At 47.7% G+C, this 20,773-nt stretch overlaps 1 protein-coding gene and 1 long non-coding RNA gene across 2 annotated transcripts in view; one reads left to right on the top strand and one right to left on the bottom strand.

The window, feature by feature from the left end:
- LOC140403997 (kinesin-like protein KIF18A) overlaps positions 1-411 on the bottom strand; it is a 128,453-nt gene extending 128,042 nt beyond the window's left edge. Inside the window, exon 1 of the mRNA XM_072492327.1 lies at positions 264-411. The gene's annotated coding sequence lies outside the window, so the exon portion shown is untranslated. The remainder of the gene's footprint in view (positions 1-263) is intronic.
- A 63-nt stretch (positions 412-474) lies between these two features.
- The window catches only part of LOC140403766 (uncharacterized), a 50,730-nt gene continuing 30,431 nt past the window's right edge, over positions 475-20,773 (top strand). The window contains exons 1-3 of the long non-coding RNA XR_011938414.1: positions 475-552; positions 12,600-12,695; positions 14,269-14,415. This is a non-coding gene — a long non-coding RNA (uncharacterized lncRNA). The remainder of the gene's footprint in view (positions 553-12,599; positions 12,696-14,268; positions 14,416-20,773) is intronic.

Genomic DNA, 20,773 nt, shown 5'->3' with positions numbered 1-20,773 from the left:
GGGGGGGGGGGGGGGGGGGGGGACTGGATTGTTGTGCTGGAGTTTGGGGCCTGGGCTCTGATCCGAAAGGGGGGAGGATTTCGATCGGTGCCGGGCCGGCAAGATGGAGGAGGGGCGGCCTCTCCTACCCCCGCCCACACCGGCCAACCGTCGGTTGAGCGACCCAAACACCGACCGAGGCCTCAGCGGCCCGGCCCTGACCGGGACAATAAAATCACCTCAAGAGAGGGGGGGGAAAAAAACTAAACATCGGTCGGGCGTACCTACGACGGGTCAGGGGACGGGAAGCCTCCGCTCCGTCCCAGCTTTCCGATCCCGGGCGCCGTTCGTATTTGTTTTTCTCTAGCCCGCCCACCTCCTCTCGGACGGTTTAAAATCCCCGCGCGCTGCCAACGCGCATGCGCATTTGAGAGGGGGCGAGGCGCATGCGCCGCCGCCGGGAGACTGCGTTGTGATGGCCCCGCCCCAGGCCCATCGGTAGCGCATGCGCCTTTCCCCGGCGCGCACAGCGACCGTTGGAAAGAGTCTGTGAGGGAGCGAGCGAGAGAAGCGGTAGGAGGCCTTTCAGGGGCGGGGGAAATAAAGAATAAAGCTTATTGCGAGCAACGGTGTGGTTAGGTTTTTGGACAGTCCGCAAAGATTACCCATTCTTACCTGCATAAATGCAACCTCTTTCCCAGGAATTAGGAGCAGGAGTGGGCAATGGAAAATGAAAATCACTTATTGTCACAACTAGGCTTCAAATGAAGTTACGAGTCGCCACATTCCGGCGCCTGTTCGGGGAGGCCGGTACAGGAATTGAACCCGCGCTGATGGCCTTGCTCATTTTTACAAGCCAGCCCCTCGAGCCTTCGCTGCTATTCAATCAGCTCATGACTGATCTCTTCCTGGCCTCAAATTTGCCTCCCTGTATCCCTTTACCCTTTTAAAAAAAAAAATCAGAAATATACCTACTTCTTGAAATGACTTGGACTCCACCGCACTAAGGGGCAGCGAGTTCCACGAGTTCACCATCTACGAGAAGTAGTTCCTCCCCTTCTCAGTTCTAAATCTGCTGCCTCTATCCGTGACCTCTTCTAGATTACCCCAATAGGGGAACATTTGATCTACGTTTACTTCATCAATCCCTTTTAGTATTTTATACCCTGCTCAATCAGATCCCCTCTCATCCTTTTAGACTCCAGGGAGTATAAGCCCAAACTGTTTTATCTCCTCCTCGTGCGTCAACACCCTCATCCCCGAAATCAACCTGGTGAACTTCCCTTTACCTGACCAAACGAGACGATCCTATGAGACACGCTGTACTTGAAATCAGTGAGGTTGACGCTGGTAGAACCCGCCATCTACTCTAAACTGTTCTCTTGCACCTCGAATAACTATGTTCGCTGTCTCCAGCTTTAAATGCAACTTCCAAATGGTCACTTCTACAGCTGCACAAAGAAGCTTGATTTCCACTTTCCCCGAATATGCTTTCAACTCTCCCAAGAAGTCCCAGCCTGTCTAATATTTGAATTCTGTCCCACACATGGGGACAGGACCTTGCAACACCCTCAAGAGTTTTAAGAAAGCCTTTGTAATATCGAACTGTCTTTCAACCTCCACTTTCTGCTTCTTTCTCGCTTGCATCCTTTATGACTTTCTATTTCATATAATGAGCTGTACTTTTCTGGCTTGTTGGGCCTTGGGTGTCTGTGTGGAGTTTGCACTTCCCGTGTCTGCGTGGGTTTCCCCTGGGTTGCTCTAGTTTCCCCCCACAGTCCAAAGATGTGCTGGTTAGGTGGGGTTATGGGGCTAGGACAGGAGCGTGGGCTTAGGTACGGTGCTCTTTTGGGTGCACAGACAGGGAGGCAGATTTGAGACCAAGAAGAGATCAGTCATGAGCTGATTGAATGGCGGTGAAGGCTCGAGGGGCTGAACCGCTGGCTTGTAAAGCAGAAGAAGGCCAGCAGCCCGATGGGCCAAATGGCCTCCTTCTGCACTGTGAAAATTATATGGTTCTATGAATAAGATTACAATAAAGGCCTTAAAACCTTGACCAAATATGGTCCTGGAGGTCTGGATTCAGCATAGATCATAAGGATGGAAGCAAGTTTTCACACTGCTATATGACTTGCACTGTGCATTGTGATCACCTCTCCCAAGCTTGATGGCAGTTGCATGTTGTTGCCCACTGGATTCAAGCTCATAACGTCAGTGTTAGGCAACGGTCACCATCATCTTCTGTCTTATTGAATGGTGGAAGAGGCTTAAACTTCTCCATCTCTCCACATCTCTTGTCCTTTAAGTCGCCCTTTAAAGCCAATGGAATTGTGGGACTCGTCCTATGAAGGAGTTTTTCTTAGTTTGTAGTTGAAGTGGGTTAGATGCCAGGAGGGTCGCATTGCATCACAGCTGGCCGACGTCACTGGCTCTGAAACAGAAAATGAGAAATCAAAAAGTTCTGTTCACTTCAGTGTTGCAGACCAAACAAAAAGAGAAGATATTTGTAAATCCAACCTTTTCATGGTTAGAAAATGGATATCTTCTTTTAAAACTTTGTCCCAACACCATCCAGGTGTTCACAAGCATCACTGATCATTTCATTTCAAATATTTCAACTTCAAAGGTTTTTGGGGACAATGGAACTGTGGCAAAATTGGAACTTGAGGATCTCTTATTACGTTATTGTATGGTGCACTGAACAGTGCAGCAAAGATATCACTTATCTGAACTGTGCATTAGGAGTCAATTAATATTCATTTTCTCCCTTAAACAAGAAAACAGGAAACTTAAGATGGCTGAAGGAATGTGAGAAGGACCCTGTAACAGTATTAATACCTGGAGGTCCAAAACCGACAACCTGAATCAATTTAACTTGCTGTACCACGTACAAGGCTTCCTACATGCTTGTTTTCTTATCAAGTTTGATAATTATAGACCACCTTTTCAGAAATTAGTATTTTGCTTCAGGCAGAATGAATATTATTCCATCTTGCACCAGCATACAAGTGAGAACAAATTAAATCCTAATTTCAGAACAATTGTTGTGAATGGCTCATTTATGCATCTGCACAACTTGAATTTCGTTCCATGCCCCTGACTTTTGTGCTTTTAAAATTTTCTCTTTGTGCTTTCTCTTGGGAAGCCTATCATGGGCAATCTGTTCCCGGGCCACTTAGTACGTGAGCGCGGATCCTACTCCTTCCCTGGTCAGAAAGAATCTGAATTTCACTTGATGCCATTTCTAGGTGGCACAACTGGGACTGAGATGGTGTGGTGTGATGATTTGCAGAGACCTGCCCATATAGTGCCAGACAATGCCAATTATTTAGCCGTGCCAGATTATAAAAGGTTGACCATTGGTCTCTTGTGTTACCAGCCTGATAATGCCATGAAAAATGTGTTTGACTTAGGAAATGTTATTTTGCTGTACAAATGCTATGTGTCTTGGTATGGGCTGGGATGTTGGGTAACAGGGGGGTCAGCAATTCTGTCAGCTTTGAGCCTCATCAGTCTTGTTAACGGTAACAGATCTGTTGACCACCTGTATCGCCAACATCAAATAAATCTTAAGGAGCATCAGCTAGGAACACTGGATAAAAGCAAATTACTGCGGATGCTGGAATCTGAAACAAAAGAGAAGATGCTGGAAAATCTCAGCAAGTCTGGCAGCATCTGTAGGGAGAGAAAAGAGCTAACGTTTCGAGTCCAATGACTCTTTGTCAGTTAGGAACATCTGTAATTACCCCTGAGGTCGCTGGGGCTTTGTTCAAACACACCCTAGCTTTACATATTCTCAGTTACACACAATCTTGAAACACTCCCCCATCCTCCAACACAGAGGGTCAAAATCAATCTACCCACCACTCAATGGTCGGACATTGCCCCTATCTCAGTCTCCACCCCACCGCCATGCAGGCACAACCCCCTCCCCTGGCACTCCCCCCTCTTCCCCCCCCCCCCCCCCCCAACAATGGGCTTCCCTTGAGGCCTTGCGCCCAGCGCTGCCTCCCTATATTGTCCAGCCATGCCCCTCAACACCTTTGCCCTATCTCACCTCCGAGCCCCTAACTAGTTTCCATTTTTGGAAACCAGTAGTGATCCCCGCCGGCGTGGGAACACAACGGCAAACCCAGAAGGTAAGGCATTAAATCTATTTGATTGTAGTCAGGTTCATACCCTCGCTGGGGACAGATCTCATTCTGAAATCGCCCTGGTGCAAATTCCATTATGGCTCTCCCGCATGAGTTAATAGCCAGAACGGGATTTGTATCCATGCCGAACAGGGCCGTAAAATATCCACCCCCCATATTTCTTCGTTAGCTTATTTTCTTACTCTCCCATCTTTTAACCAGTTTGTATGCATTTATGTAACAAAAGGCATATTTTTCTAGATATTGCAAACATATATGTTTCCTACATCTCCCCCTTTTCTTTTAAAGACCAAACTTTAACGTTGCAGCCAAAAAACATTTGATATGAGTGATTGGTGATGTTGGGCTGTGTGGCGTTTACCTTAAAAGGGTGGGAAACAGGAATGCAGTCATAGATATTGACCATTACCAGTGGGCAACAATTAAAGATTTTGCATCAGTAGTTCTCTTTGTGCGATGCGATGTCCCTCATTTCTCAAGGGAATAGCGTAGTTATCCGAGATGTTTTCCTGGCTTGAGGCCAGGGATTCCTTGTTACCAGAGTCCAGTCTGTAAGGACACTGATGCTGACAGAACAGCTACATTAGTAATTTTAGACATAATGGCAGAAAAATAAGGGTTTGCTACAATTATTGCATCAAATTTTTTTTGGAGATTGTTGAATGATATTTTTATTGAAGCCTACTTGCATGGAGAGCCCAACTGCTTAGCTGGCACACCTTGATGAGTGAGACAGAAAGCAACAGGTTTTTTTTGTCATGCCTTTTCTTTATATAAGGTCCATCCATATAAGTGGAACTATCTATCACCCTGCTTCCAAGTCCTGGGTCCCATAAGCATCTTTCATCACCAGCATTGAAGAAGCACAGTACATGAAATGAAAATGAAATCCACATTGTCAAAATATTCGAGATACATCTTGTTTGCACTTGATATATTTAGGCAGAGCTCGACCCAAGATGAGGAATTAGCACATGGGACTCTCATAAGTGAAACTGATTCATAATAGTATGAGGGTCAACCAGCTTGACCATTTTTCATTACTCTGAACTAACCTCTCCAGCCTGCTTGCATATCCTGCAATTCACCCTCTCTCCAGTTGTAATCACACCTGATTTTCTCCACAACCCTACCATGATAACAAATGTTACGCCTGATTCAGCTTCTTGGTTCTAACTTTGCCACTTTCAATTTGTGTCTCTGCATATTAAATATTTGTGCCACAATCAAACAATTTGGAAGAAACTAACCTTGTTAATTGTGAATTGTTTTATCACAGAGCTAGCTGTGTCCTGAATTTCTGTAGCTTTAAATTCCCCTATTTGAGATGGTTAAATATTTTATCCTAACGTATATCTGATTAATCACTTTCATAGAATTTATTGCTAGAGAAAAAACACAACTAGAGTTTGAAATCAATGAACATGAACTATTTGTCCAGACAACATTGATAATTTATGAGCATAACACAGGAATTACTTTGATGGCTTTCACCATACCTAGCTAGTTAGGAGCATAGGAGTTCTTGTGCTTCAATGGTAACATCCCTACCTCTCAGTGAAACTCTGGGTTCAAGTCCCAATTCAGGACTTGGTGGCCATGGAAGATGTGTTCATAGCACAACTAAGCAGATTGATTATCAACCTCTCAATTTCTACCCATGTGCCTTTGGCAGGGGTAAGCTTGGGAGAGTTCAGTTGTCAACCAGAACTGTATCGTAGCTGCAGGGCAACAGGCTCCTTATGTTGAAAGGCTCCACGTGCAAAATCTGGCTAAGGGCTGTACTGGAATTACTAGAGAGCTAGTTAGTCTTTGAAAACTCTACTTACAAATGGATTATGCTCTCACAGATCATAATGCAGAATTTAAATGCTTCTATAGGGAGGTAAAAATTAATATTGCACAAATTAAATTATTTTCCGATCTACTGACATACTAAGACCAGGAGATACGGAACCTAGTGGAGTGGTGTAACAACAACAACGACAATCTATCTCTCAATGTCAGCAGAACTAAAGAGCTGATCATTGACGTCAGGAAGCAAAGTATCATACACACCCCTGTCTGCATCAATGGTACTGAGGTGGAGGTGGTTCACAACTTCAAATTCCGAGGTTTGCACATCACCAACAATCTGTCCTGGTCCACGCACGTTGACGCTACGAGCAAGAAAGCACGACAGTGCCTATACTTCCTCAGAAAACGAAGGGAATTTGGTTTGTCCACATTGACTCTGACCAATTTTTATAGATGCACCATAGAAAGCATCCTATCTGGCTGCATCACAGCCTGGTATGGCAACTGCTCGGCCTAAGACCGTAAGAAACTAGAGTCGTGAACACAGCCCAGTCCATCACGCGAACCCGCCTCCCATCCATTAACTCTGTCTACACCTCCCGCTGCCTTGGGAAAGCGGGCAGCATCATCAAAGACCTCTCCCACCTAGGTTATTCACTCTTCCAATATCTTCCATTGAGCAGGAGATACAAAAGTCTGAGGACACAGGCTAACAGGTTCAAAAACAGCTACTTCCCCGCTATTGCCAAACTCCTGAATTACTCTCTTATGGACTGATCTGATCTTTCCACCCACTTCTCTACTGAGTAGCACTACACTCTTTATGCTTCACCCAATGCCTGTGTCTATGTACTTACATTGTGTATTTATGTATGTCCTATGTTTTATTTTCATGTCTGGACTGTATGCAGAACAATACTTTTCACTGTACCTCGGTACACGTGACAAAGCAAATCCAATCCATAATGCTCATTTGTCAAAGATGGATTCACACAGATTTTCCTGTCCACAATACAGGATGCAGTGCAAGGTCAAAAGACAATTGAATGTGTGGGAAGGGGACAGAAAACCTTCAATGTTATTGCCATTTATTCCACACTGTCTTAATTACATGCCAAGTTTCAGACATGTCAAAACATTAAACCTGAAACAGTAAATGCTAATTATTCTAAATTGTTCACGTGATCTATATACAAGGAAACACCTTAACCGAAAACACAGCATGGTAAGCAGGTACTGCTCTAAAGGCATCGCAGCACAGAACAAAGCTATTCAATAATAATAATAATTGCTTATTGTCACAAGTAGGCTTCAATGAAGTTACTGTGAAAAGCCCCTAGTCGCCACATTCCAGCGCCTGTTCTGGGAGGCCGGTATGGGAATTGAACCCGCGCTGCTGGCATTGTTCTGCATTACAAGCCAGCTGTTTCGTCCACTGTGCCAAACCAACCCCAAGCCTCTTGAGCTATTCAGCCTATTGAGTCCATGAGGCTCTCTGTAGTGCAGTCCAGTAAATCCCACACCCCTGCGCTATCCCCAAAGCTCTGCAAGTTTATTAACCTTGGGGTAAATTGTCCAGAAATACAAAATATGAACTGTATACAATAGTAGGAAAAAGCAGAGTTAATGGGCTGCATATAAGATGATCAGGGGAATAGATAGAGTAGACAGAGACTTTTTCCCCGGGTGGAACAAACCATTACAAGGGGACATAAATTTAAGGTGAATGGTGGAAGATATAAGGGGGATGTCAGAGAGTAGTGGGGGCATGGAATGCACTGCCTGTGGAAGTAGTTGAATCGGAAACATTAGGGACCTTCAAGTGGCCATTGGATAGGTACGTGGATTACGGTAGAATGATGGGGTGTAGATTAATTTGTTCTTAATCTAGGACAAAAGTTCAGCACAACATTGTGGGTCGAAGGGCCTGTTCTGTGCTGTATTTTTCTATGTTCTATATGTTCTATTCTCCAATTCCTCAGGCGGGTGTTTCTCGGCTGCTCGCTGGTGGCGGGATTTATACTCCTGCCATTTATCAATGGGACTTTCCATTGAAGCCACCCCACGACACCGGGAAACCCGCAGGCGGGGATGCGCTGCCAACAGAAACAGTGAATCGCAATGACTGAAATCGTTTGTGGCTTGTAAAATTGGTGAGGAGTCAAAAAGCAAATAAGTTGTGTTAAGATTATATTTGACTGAAAATTACATGAATAAGAAACAGTTAGTAAGCACATTGAAATCTTCACATTAGTTTTTGCAGTGAAGGACTTGCTGGACAAAATACAGCTTCATTCATTTGTTCAGGAATCTGGATAGAAGATCAGTCATGTGTTTTATGAAATAAGTTTACATTCCACCTGAACTGGATAGGAATGCACTCATGAATTGTCCAGAATGACAAACGCTGGATTAAATTTTTAGGATAGAATCTGCACAAATATAAACTTTACATCTGAGGCCTTTGCATCTAAGACTTGGAGGATGGTAAATACAATCTTGGTAAGCAAAACAAAAATCTAATTTGTCGAGGTAACCTGATGAAAAAGGCATGTTTAAGCTTGAACTCAATCTTTTCATAGAGCTAGTGAACCATGGCCACAACACCTTTGTCAGATCTGCATGAGCAATTCTGAGGGCCATAGATTAGGGCTCCTCCACACTTTCCACATAATCCTCCTGACCTAGTATAACACAAACATGTAACAGAATGGATTCTCCCTGGGATCCCATATTTGGAAGGGCCACTTTGCAGAAGCCCCACATATGTCCTGTTCCCTCGGTCCAGTCCCTGTCAATGTGTGAAAAATGAAAATCGCTTATTGTCACAAGTAGGCTTCAATGAAGTTACTGTGAAAAGCCCCTAGTCGTCACATTCCGGCGCCTGTTCAGGGAGGCTGGTACGGGAATTGAACCGTGCTGCTGGCCTGCCTTGGTCTGCTTTAAAAGCCAGCGATTTAGCCCTGTGTGTTAATCTGCCATAATCTTCTCCCTATGTAAACATTCTGTGGTATGTATTTACAGAAATGCAACAACTGTTGAGATGATGGTTAGAATTTTCCCATATTTTTCCAGAGTCAGGCGCCGACTGAAACCTGGTGTGTAGCTCTCCAGCTGCACAGCCGAGTTTTTAATCCAGATTTTGAAACTCCTTGAAAACAAAAATTCAGGGAGCTTGTTTTACGCTATCACTGGTGGGCGGGGCCTGATAGAGCCAAAACGGCGCCACAATAAGCACACAAAATAAACCCCTGAAGCACTCCTCATGGACACAGCAGACCCCCCCCCCCCCCCCCAATAAGTCAGGGGTTCCTCCCCCCCGACTACCATCAGCATCGGGGACTCCCTTACCTGCCCCCTATCACCACCGTCAGCATCAGGGCTCTCGACCCCCCCCCCCCCCCCCCCCCCCCCCCCAGCCCCATCAGCATTAAGTGTTCTCCCCATCAGCATCGGGGCCCAACACCCTACCATCATCAGTGTCGTGGCTCTCCCTGCCCCACCACCGAAGCATCAGCACTGGGGGCTCCCCATAATAATCTTTCATTGTCACAAGTAGGCTTACATTAACACTGCAATGAAGTTACTGTGAAAATGCCACATTCCAGCACATGTTCGGGTACACTGAGGGAGAATTCAGAATGTCCAATTCACCTAACAGCACGTCTTTCGGGACTTGCGGGAGGAAACCGGAGCACTCGGAGGAAACCCACGCAGACACGGGTAGAACATGCAGACTCCGCACAGACAGTGACCCAAGCCGGGAATCGAACCTGGGACCTTGGAGCTGTGAAACCACTGCTAACCACTGTGCTGCCATGCTGCCCGACCATACATGAACCCTGTCCCCAGTGGGGCACCCCCGAGGGTCCACCCCAGGTTGCCTATGCCAGGAGCTGGTGGTAGGGCGCTTCCTGGGCATGTCCCTCTACCTCCGGGGGCTACACTTTTGTGTCCCAGGAATATCCTCTCAATGGATTCACGTTTTTCTAAACCTGTAGTAAACCTCAACAACATACTAATATTCAGTGAGGGGGGATTATTTGGTGCTTGGGGGGTGGGGCTTGGTAAGTATATTAAAATATATTTAAATGTGATTCCTACCCTTTCCGGGCATGAACCTCATTACATCGCTGACGAGGGTGCACAACTTAGTGGCTCCTGAGACCACATCAGAGGTCAGTAAGGAGTCAAACTGTTAGTACTGGACGAGAGTTACACATTAGCCAGACTGGATCAGGATGACAGGTTTCCTTCTCTTAAGTGACATAATAAATAAAAATAATCTTTATTAGTGTCACAAATAAGCTTACATTAACACTGCAATGAAGTTATTCTGAAAATCCCCTCGTCGCCACACTCTGACGCCTGTTCGGGCACTGAGGGAGAATTCAGAATGTCCAATTTACCAAACAGCACATCTTTCGGGACTTGTGGGAGGAAACCGGAGGAAATCCATGCAGACAGGGAGAACTTGCAGACTCCGCACAGATAGTGTCCCAAGCTGGGAATTTAACCCGGGTCCCTGGTGCTGTGAAGCCACGGTGCTACCTTGCATTTAAAATGTCTCAAGTCAGAGTGAATAAGTTGGTGTGAAGTGAGGTCAGTTAGCCGACTGAATCCCTTCCTACAAATGGAGCAGATGAACGGTTTCTCCCCATTGTGCGTTCTCTGGTGTTAATGTAAGCTGGATAACTGAGTGATTCCTTGACCGCACTCTGAGCATCTGACTGGCCTCTCCCCAGTGTGATTCCGTCAATGAATTTCCAGCACAGACATGAGGAAACAGTTGGACTTTTGGAGCAATCAGGCTAAAGTATATTAATGATCACAGGTTTTGTTCCAAGCAAAATAATAGTTTCCAACCACTATGATGGGATTTAATCTTCCGTTCCATGGATTATTAGTTCAAGCCTTTGAATTAGTTGTCCAGTAACACAAGAGGCCATTGGCATTGTGTATTCAGGTAAGGAGTGTTGAAAGGTAAACGGGAGAAGAGCATTAACTTTTGATCGCATGAGCTGAATGGCACTAATATGGGGCGGTGTTTGAACCTCCCATTCCCATTCATTGGAAAGTAAATAAACCATGGTTCAAAAATGATTTTTCCTAAAAATCTGCAGCAAACATGCTTGATTCTCCAAGCCATTGCTGGTTATTGCAGAATTCTGATCTGAAAGCTCAGAAACCTTAATAATGACAGTACCTGTTTAAATTTCTCAGCAAGGCCCTTAGGCAAGTGGAGTTTAGCAATAATATGCAAAACACAAAATTAACATCATATGACATGCAGAGACCAAACTCTCTAAATTGTGTTTAGAATCTGGAGCAACAAGAAAAGTGTCTGCACATTCCTAACCACATATCACACAGGAAAGCCACAAACTTGATAACTTTAATTAATCCCTGACAGATAGAAAATACAGCACAGAACAGGCCCTTCGGCCCACGATGTTGTGCCAAACATTTGTCCTGGATTAAGAACAAATTAATCTACACCCCATCATTCAACCGTAATCCATGTACCTGTCCAATAACCGCTTGAAGGTCCCGCATGTTTCCGACTCAACTACTTCCACAGGCAGTGCATTCCATGCCCCCTCTACTCTGGGTAAAGAACCTACCTCTGACATCCCCCCTGTATCTTCCACCATTCACCTTAAATATATGTCCCCTTGTAATGGTTTGTTCTACCCAGGGAAAAAGTCTCTGACTGTCTACTCTATCTATTCCCCTGATCATCTTATAAACCTCTATCAAGTCTCCCCTCATCCTTCTCCGTTCTAATGAGAAAAGGCCCAGCACCCTCAACCTTTCCTCATAAGACCTACTCTCCATTCCAGGCAACATCCTGGTAAATCTCCTTTGCACCTTTTCCAAAGCTTCCACATCCTTCCTAAAATGAGGTGACCAGAACTCCAAATGTGGCCTTACCAAGGTTTTGTACAGCTGCATCATCACCTCAGGGCTCTTAAATTCAATCCCTCTGCTCATGAACGCTAGCACACCACGGGCCTTCTTCACAGCTCCATCCACTTGAGTGGCAACTTTCAAAGATCTATGAACATAGACACCAGATCACTTAGGGTGAGGAGTCACTCCCCATCCTGACTGGGAAAAATATCGGCCGTTCTTTCAGTGTCGTCGGGTCCAAATCCTGGAGCTCCCTCCCTAACAGCACGGTGGGTTTACCTACACCTCAGGGAGTGCAGCAGTTCTCAACCACCTTCCTGAGGGAAATTCGAGATGGAAAATTAATACTGGTCTGGTCAGTGATGCCCAAATCACATAAATGAATAAAGAAAATTCCTGCCCCATTCCTGATGCCCCCGAATTTCAGGATAAGGGTGTGAGTAGTGAGCCCTCACTCGGCACTCCAATCCTGGGCAGCTCCATTCCAGGGTAGGGATCTCCTCGTCTCCCACAATTTTCATGGAGTCAGACCAGCTTTTCCATGATTTGTGGGTCACAGATTTCAGAGGAATAATGAGCCACAGTTAGGATTGAGAAACTTTTCAAAGTTTATTTCACAATGTCTAACCCAGTATCCTGAACAGTAGTTTTACACAGACTGTGAACTGAACATCTACCGCACACTGTGAATAACAGAATGAGATTTAATTTGGGGTTCCTATTTCAGAAAGATGTACAAATTATGTTTTTGTTCAGGAGGAACTGCGAACCTCACTGAAGCCAGTCCAGGACAAGAAGGAGGAATGTAACACTGTAAAACGTGATTATGAGAAAACATTCATTCACATTCAGGTATTTCTAATCTTATTTTGTTCTGTATTCTGGCAGAATTCTGGTCTCTATGATAAGAATTATAAAGAGACAGTGGAGTAGGTGTAAAAGAAATCACAAGGATGGTTCCAGAACTCATCTTAATGCACAAAGCATTGGGAATAAGGTAGATGAACTGACGGAGCAAATCTGTCACGTTAATATTTACAGCAGGCTGCCCGCACCCCCATCCCCTGTTGCCCTCCGCTTCCACCATCTCTGCCCCCCTCGGGCACAGTGATCCAAGATCAAAAGCCCCCGATGCAGACCCTGTTCAGAGGATGGGTGTGAGGGTCCTGTCAGCAGACAGACAGAATCAGATTTTTGCATAAACTGAGGAGCACCAGAGCTATGTAAGAATACTTCCTCTCCTTTGTTTTCGTAACAAGCTGGAAGCTTTTCATTTTGAATATTTCTGGATGCTTGTTTGATTTATTCACATTGTCACATTTTCAACTCTCCTCCCACACACACTCAATTCCAATCTGACACCAATTCAACACAACAGCAGAGGCTTGCATTTATGTAGCACCTTTAATGTTGCAAAATATCCCAAGCTGCTCCACAGAAAGCACCATTTGTCACTGAGCCAGAGGTATTAAGATAGATGACCAGGAGCTTGGCCAAAGATCACTGAGACAGAGGTATTAAGATAGACGACCAGAAGCTTGGCCAAAGAGATAGGTTTGAAGGAGCATCTTGAAGGATGAGAGAGAGGCCGAGAGGCTTAGGGAGGGAAGTCCAAAGCTTAACGCTTAAGTCAGTTGAAGGCAATAGTGGCAGAGTGATTAAAATCAAGGATATACAAGAGGCATGAATTGGAGATCTCATGAATTGTAAGGCTGGAGACGCTTACAGAGATACGGAGGGATGAGACTATGGAGGGATTTGATAACTGAATTTTGTGGCATTGTCAGTCAGTGGAGCTAATGTAGGTAGGTCATTGAGTACAATCCTTGCAGGTACTTTAAAAAAAAACGTCAAAAGCCCATAAACTAAATGTTGAGCACAAACGCGTCTGATATATAATTTAGATTTTATTCCCCAATTTTTTCTCCGGGTGTTAATGCTAATATAGGACCAACCATCCTGCAGCATATAATAATAATCTTGATTGTCACAAGTAGGTTTAAATTAACACTGTAATGAAGTTGCTGTGAAAAGCCTTGAGTCGCCACATTCCGCCATCTGTTCGGGTACACAGAGGGAGAATTCAGCATGTCCAGATTACCTAACAGCATGTTATTTGGAACTTGTGGGAGGAAACCGGAGCACCCGGAGGAAATCCACGCAGACAAGTAGAGAGCGTGCAGACTCCACACACACAGTGACCCATTCCGGAAATCAAACCTGGGACCCTGGCGCTGTGAAGTAACATTGCTAACCACTGTGCTACCATGCTTGGACATGTATAAGCCCAGACAAGAGTGTTGACTGGCTGTCTTTGCTTTTGCTAGCTGAGCATGATCCTAATCCAGCATCTCTGTACCTGAGCAATTTCCTGGTTAGAGTTAGGAAGTGGGAACTGGCCTGATATTGTTTTCTCCCTCCCCAGACCAGGCTAACAAGGCCATTTTGTGCCTCTCACCGAAGCTCAAGCAAATTCAGCACAACCCCAGGACCTGAACCTGGGAACTTCTGGTTTCTGTGTTACACTGCTAATGCTTTCCCACAAGTATGTCAAGGAAGCCCATGAAATAAGGTATGGTTATCATATTATTGGAGATTAACCCTGGTGACCTTTACCTCTTTCAGATGTCAGGTTTATCGTTTTGTGAAGTCAGCCACAAGGTGAGGTTTTCCATAAATGTATCCAAACCTTAAATTAAGGGATTATTACATACACGTTGGTACAAGCAAACATTTACACCAAACCCTTTTAAATCTGAATTCCTGCCAGATACACAACTGTTTTGAGTTAAATGTAGTTTCATACTTGCGCATTTCAATTTCACACTGCATTATATCTGTTAATTATGAATCTAGGTAGAACTTTCTAAATCAATTTCACTTTAAATATTAAATGTTGTGCTTATTCAAGTTTGGGACAGCAGCAGGAAGCATCCTTATGGTGTGTCTCCCTTAAAACTCAATGATAGCATCAAACACACTAACCCAAGAGACAGGTCATGGTTCTTATTTTTATAAACTTTATTCTCAACTTCTATATCTGTTAGCTTGCTTTATTTGGACAGTTAACTTGACCCCAAAGCCTCAATTAATACTTGGAATAGAATGGGGGGGACTAACTGGAGAGCTCTTCTAAAGATCTAGTCTAGCACAACGCAAAAATTGGTTTCTTTGTGGTTAGTACTGTTGCTTCAATAGCACCGCAGCCTCACGGCGCCGAGGTCCCAGGTTCAATCCCGGCTCTGGGTCACTGTCTGTGTGGAGTTTGCATTTTCTCCCCATGTTTGAGTGGGTTTCACCCCCACAACCCAAAAGATGTGCGGGGTAGGAAGATTGGCCACGCTAAATTGCCCCTTAATTGGAAAAACTGAATTGGGTACTCTAAATTTAAAAAAAAAAGCTTAATAAAAAAAAAAAGTACTGTTGCTTCAAAACCCCAAGGACCCGGCTTTGATTCCCGCTTGGATCACTGTCTGTGCGGAGTCTGCACATTCTCCCCATATCTGCATGGGTTTCGCCCAAATGCTCCAGTTTCTTCCCACAAGTCCTGAAAGGTGTGCTTGTTAGGTGAATTGGACATTCTGAATTCTCCCTCTGTGTACCCGAACAGGCGCCGGAGTGTGGCGACTAGGGGCTTTTCACAGTAACTTAATTGCAATGTTAATGTGACATTAATAAAGATTATTATTATCAATGGTTTGTACTTTCACATGGGTGGAAGCAAGAGTGGCATGAAGGGTGAAGAGGAGTCCTGTAGCAGTGAGGTAGAAGACGTGGTAGCCCTGCCAATCCGGGCCTCTTATGAATAGAACTGTGCAGACCCCTGCCTGAAACCTTTGCCGGTTGGTGGCGGGTTGTGGGGTGGAGGTAGGGTAGCCCAGTGAGAGGAATGTCCAAGGTTTTGCACTTGCCCTCTGGCCCAATATCTGGCTACCAGCTATGCCTGACATGGGAGACTGCATTCCTGCCCGGCAAAGGCCTCTGGTTAAAATTGCAAATGGGACCCTGATCCTTATTGGATCCATTCTACATATTCAAAGCAGGGCCTCACTTTACTTCCTGCAGATGTCCTGCTCAGAAGAGTGGGCTAGGATTCGGTTGGCGATGGATTAATCATAGAATTTACAGTGCAGAAGGAGGCCATTCGGCCCATCAAGTCTGCACCGGCTCTTGGAAAGAGCACCCTACCCAAGGTCAACACCTCCACCCTATCCTCATAACTCAGTAACCCCACCCAACACTAAGGGCAATTTTGGACACTAAGGGCAATTTATCGTGGCCAATCCACCTAACCACATCTTTGGACTGTGGGAGGAAACCGGAGCACCCGGAGGAAACCCACGCGCACACGGGGAGGATGTGCAGACTCCGCACAGACAGTGACCCAAGCCGGGAATCGAACCTGGGACCCTGGAGCTGTGAAGCAATTGTGCGATCCACAATGCTGCCGTGCTGCCCAATACGTTTCCTCATACGTCAGTCCTGCCATCCGAGGAATCAGCCTGGTGAACCTTCGCTGCACTCCCTCGAGAGCAAGAACATCCTTACTCGGATAAGGAGACCAAAACTGCACACAATATTCCAGGAGTGGCCTCATCAAAGCCCTGTATAATTGGAGGGTATAAGCCACTCGCCTGATTTTAATCGCCATTTTCCTTTTGGTGGGAGCATTACAAATGGGACGCATGATGATAAGAATGTAAATAGTCATTTGGTGTACAGAACTTAAGTAGTACTGAAAAAAGAGACCTGCCAAAGCTTTTCATCTTACACTCAACAGGCCATTTTGCAAGAATATCAGTGGGAATAATAATTCATCATGGTATTCTTGCGAAGTGTCCTGAAGAGCACGGAAGAGTCCTGGGCAGCACGGTAGCATGTGGCTAGCACTGTGGCTTCACAGCGCCAGGGTCCCAGGTTCGATTCTCTGCTGGGTCACTGCGGAGTCTGCATGTTCTCCTCGTGTCTGCGTGGGTTTCCTCTGGGTGCTCCGGTTTCCTCCCACACTCCAATGACGTGCAGGTTAGGTGGATTGGCCATGCTAAATTCCCCTTAGTATCCAAAAAGGTTAGGAGGGTGTGGTGGTATGTATTAGGGGGTAATATGGTACCTGTGAAGCCGAGAGGCTATTGGCTGACAGGTCCCGGGTCCTGGTTGGATCTGCCGACTTCTGGCTCCGCCCTGAAGGCGGAGTATAAGAGCTCAAGTTCTCCCCGCAGCCTCATTCTGTTACTGAGCTGCTGGGGAACAAGTCTCGCTTAATAAAGCCTAGATAGACTTCATCGCTTCTCATCTCGCGTAAGTCATTGTGCGCTACAATTTATTAAGCGAGCTTAAAAGACTATGGAGCTCCGGATCGCCCCGGAGTGCCTGCGGATCAGCCCCCACGCAGCGAACTCGGCGGCCGTATTCAAACACTGGCAAGTATGCTTTGAAGGCTACCTCCGAACGGCCCCCAGCCGGATCACGGAAGAGCAGAAAATGCAGGTCCTGCATTCGAGGGTAAGCCCGGAGATTTACTCGCTTATAGACGACTCGGAGGATTTCCCGACGGCGCTCGTGTTGCTGAAGGCCATCTACATTCGGCCCGTAAACCAGGTCTACGCACGCCACCAACTCGCGACGAGACGGCAGATTCCCGGAGAATCGCTCGACGAATTCTACGGCAAGCTGCTGATTTTGGGATGAAACTGCAACTGCCCGCCGGTGAACGCGATCGAGCACACGGACCTGCTAATTCGAGATGCATTCATGGCAGGTATGAACTCTCCCCAAATTCGTCAGAGACTTTTAGAGAGTCGCTAGGACTCTCAGAGGCACGGGCCCTTGAGGCCTCCCTTGACGTGGCCTCCCAAAACGCCCGCGCCTACAGCCCCGACCACGTGGCAGCCCCTTGGGCTCCGTGGATCCCCGTCGCGACCGACTCCCCGGCACCCCCCACCCCCCCGCAGGCTTGCGCGGTTAGAGCGCCAGACCATCCCGGGGGGGCCCGCTGCTACTTTTGCGGGCAGGCGAAACACCCCCAGCAACGCTGCCCGGCCCACGCAGCTACTTGTAAAAGCTGCGGCAAAAAGGGCCATTACGCGGCAATGTGCCGGTCCCAGGGGGTCGCCGCAATCCCCGGAGAAGAACGAGGACAACACATCCCAAACACCCCCCAACCCTCCCAGCGACCCATGTGCGAACCGCAGGCGCCGCCATTTTGGGTCCCGGACACCACGAGGGGAGGATGGGCGCCGCCATCTTGTGACTCCCCCCAGCCACGTGCGATTCATGGGGGTGGCCATTTTGTCCACCCCCGACCGCGTGCGATTCATGGGGGTGGCCATTTTGTCCACCCCCGACCGCGTGCGATTCATGGACGCCGCCATCTTGGTTGACAACAAAGGACCCCAGCATAGACGGCTCCACGGGGTCCGAAGAAAACACCGCGACACTACTGCCACGACTGGCTTCGGTGACACTGGATCAATCGCGGCCCCGGACTCTCCAAACGACGCCAACAACGGTGCTGGTCAACGGATACGAGACGCCATGCTTGATCGACTCCGGGAGCACGGAAAGTTTTATTCACCCAGGTACGGTAAGACGCTGTTTTCTGTCCATCCATCCAAGCACGCAAAAGATTTCCGTAGCTGCAGGATCCCTCTCCGTGGAGATCAAAGGGTTCTGCATCGCGAACCTAACGGTGCAAGGGAGGGAGTTTAAGAACTACAGGCTCTACGTCCTTCCCCAACTCGGCGCGCCCACATTACTGGGATTAGACTTCCAGTGTAACCTCCAGAGCCTAACATTCCAATTCGGCGGCCCAATACCCCCACTCACTATCTGCGGCCTCGCAGCCCTCAAGGTTGAACCGCCGTCCTTGTTTGCAAACCTCACCCCGGATTGCAAACCCGTCGCCATTAGGAGCAGACGGTACAGCGCCCAGGACCGGACGTTTATCCGGTCTGAAGTCCAGCGGTTGCTGAAGGAAGGCATAATCCAGGCCAGCAATAGTCCCTGGAGAGCCCAGGTGGTAGTCGTGAAGACCGGGGAGAAGCAAAGGATGGTCGTAGACTATAGTCAGACCATCAACAGGTACACGCAGCTAGATGCGTACCCTCTCCCCCGCATATCCGACATGGTCAATTGGATTGCCCAGTACAAGGTCTTTTCCACCGTGGACCTCAGGTCCGCATACCACCAGCTCCCCATCCGCCCAGGTAACCACAAGTACACCGCCTTCGAGGCAGACGGGCGGCTATACCATTTCATAAGGGTCCCATTTGGCGTCATGAACGGGGTCTCGGTCTTCCAACGGGAGATGGACCGAATGGTTGACCAGCACGGGTTGCAGGCCACGTTCCCGTATCTCGACAACGTAACCATCTGCGGCCACGATCAGCCGGACCACGACGCCAACCTCCAAAAGTTCCTCCAGACCGCTGACGCCCTGAACCTCACCTATTACGAGGAAAAATGCGTTTTTAGCCCAAACCGTTTGGCCATCCTTGGATACGTAGTGCGCAATGGGGTGATAGGCCCCGACTCCGAACGCATGCGCCCCCTTATGGAATTTCCCCTCCCCCACTGCTCCAAAGCCCTGAAACGTTGCCTGGGCTTCTTTTCATATTACGCCCAGTGGGTCCCCCAGTACGCAGACAAGGCCCGCCCGCTAATACAGTCCACTACCTTCCCCCTGTCGACAGAGGCCCGCCAGGCCTTCAGCCGCATCAAAGCGGATGTCGCAAAGGCCATGATGCGTGCCATCAACGAGTCCCTCCCCTTCCAGGTCGAGAGCGGCGCATCCGACGTAGCTCTGGCGGCCACTCTTAACCAAGCGGGCAGACCTGTGGCCTTTTTCTCCCGGACCCTCCACGCCTCAGAAATCCGCCACCCCTCAGTGGAAAAGGAAGCCCAAGCCATAGTGGAAGCTGTGCGACATTGGAGGCATTACCTGGCCGGCAGGAGATTCACTCTCCTCACTGACCAACGGTCGGTAGCCTTAATGTTCGATAATGCACAGCGGGGCAAAATTAAGAATGACAAGATCTTAAGGTGGAGGATCGAGCTCTCCACCTATAACTATGAGATCTTGTATCGTCCCGGAAAGCTGAACGAGCCGTCGGATGCCCTATCCCGCGGCACATGTGCCAACGCACAAATAGACCACCTCCAAGCCCTCCACGAGGACCTCTGCCACCCGGGGGTCACTCGATGCTACCATTTCGTAAAGTCCCGCAACCTCCCCTACACTGTTGAGGAGGTCCGTACAGTCACCAGGAACTGCCACATCTGCGCAGAGTGCAAACCGCACTTTTTCAGGCCGGATAGAGCGCACCTGATAAAGGCTTCCCGTCCCTATGAACGCCTCAGTTTGGATTTCAAAGGGCCCCTCCCCTCCACCGACCGCAACGCATACTTCCTAAACATGGTGGACGAGTACTCCCGTTTCCCCTTCGCCATCCCCTGCCCCGGCATGACAGCGGCCACGGTCATTAAAGCCCGGGGCACCATCTTTACACTGTTCGGCTTCCCCGCGTACATCCATAGCGACAGGGGGTCCTCCTTCATGAGTGACGAGCTGCGTCAGTTCCTGCTCAGCAAGGGCATTGCCTCGAGCAGGACGACCAGCTACAACACCCGGGGGAACGGGCAGGTAGAGAAGGAGAACGGCACGGTCTGGAAGACCGTCCTACTGGCCCTACGGTCCAGAGATCTCCCAGTTTCCCGGTGGCAGGAAGTCCTCCCGGATGCTCTCCACTCCATCCGGTCGCTGCTGTGTACCACCACTAACCAAACGCCTCACGAGCGCCTCCTTGTCTTCCCTAGGAAGTCCTCCTCCGGAACGTTGCTGCCGACCTGGCTGGCAGCCCCAGGACCCATCTTGCTCCGGAAACATGTGCGGGCGCACAAATCGGACCCGTTGGTCGAGAGGGTTCACCTTC

The sequence above is a fragment of the Scyliorhinus torazame genome, chromosome 29 (assembly GCF_047496885.1).
Source record: "Scyliorhinus torazame isolate Kashiwa2021f chromosome 29, sScyTor2.1, whole genome shotgun sequence".
NCBI classification, from domain to species: domain Eukaryota; kingdom Metazoa; phylum Chordata; class Chondrichthyes; order Carcharhiniformes; family Scyliorhinidae; genus Scyliorhinus; species Scyliorhinus torazame.
The sequence above is the reverse complement of the archived record's forward strand: the minus strand, read 5'-3'. Positions and strand labels throughout refer to the sequence as shown.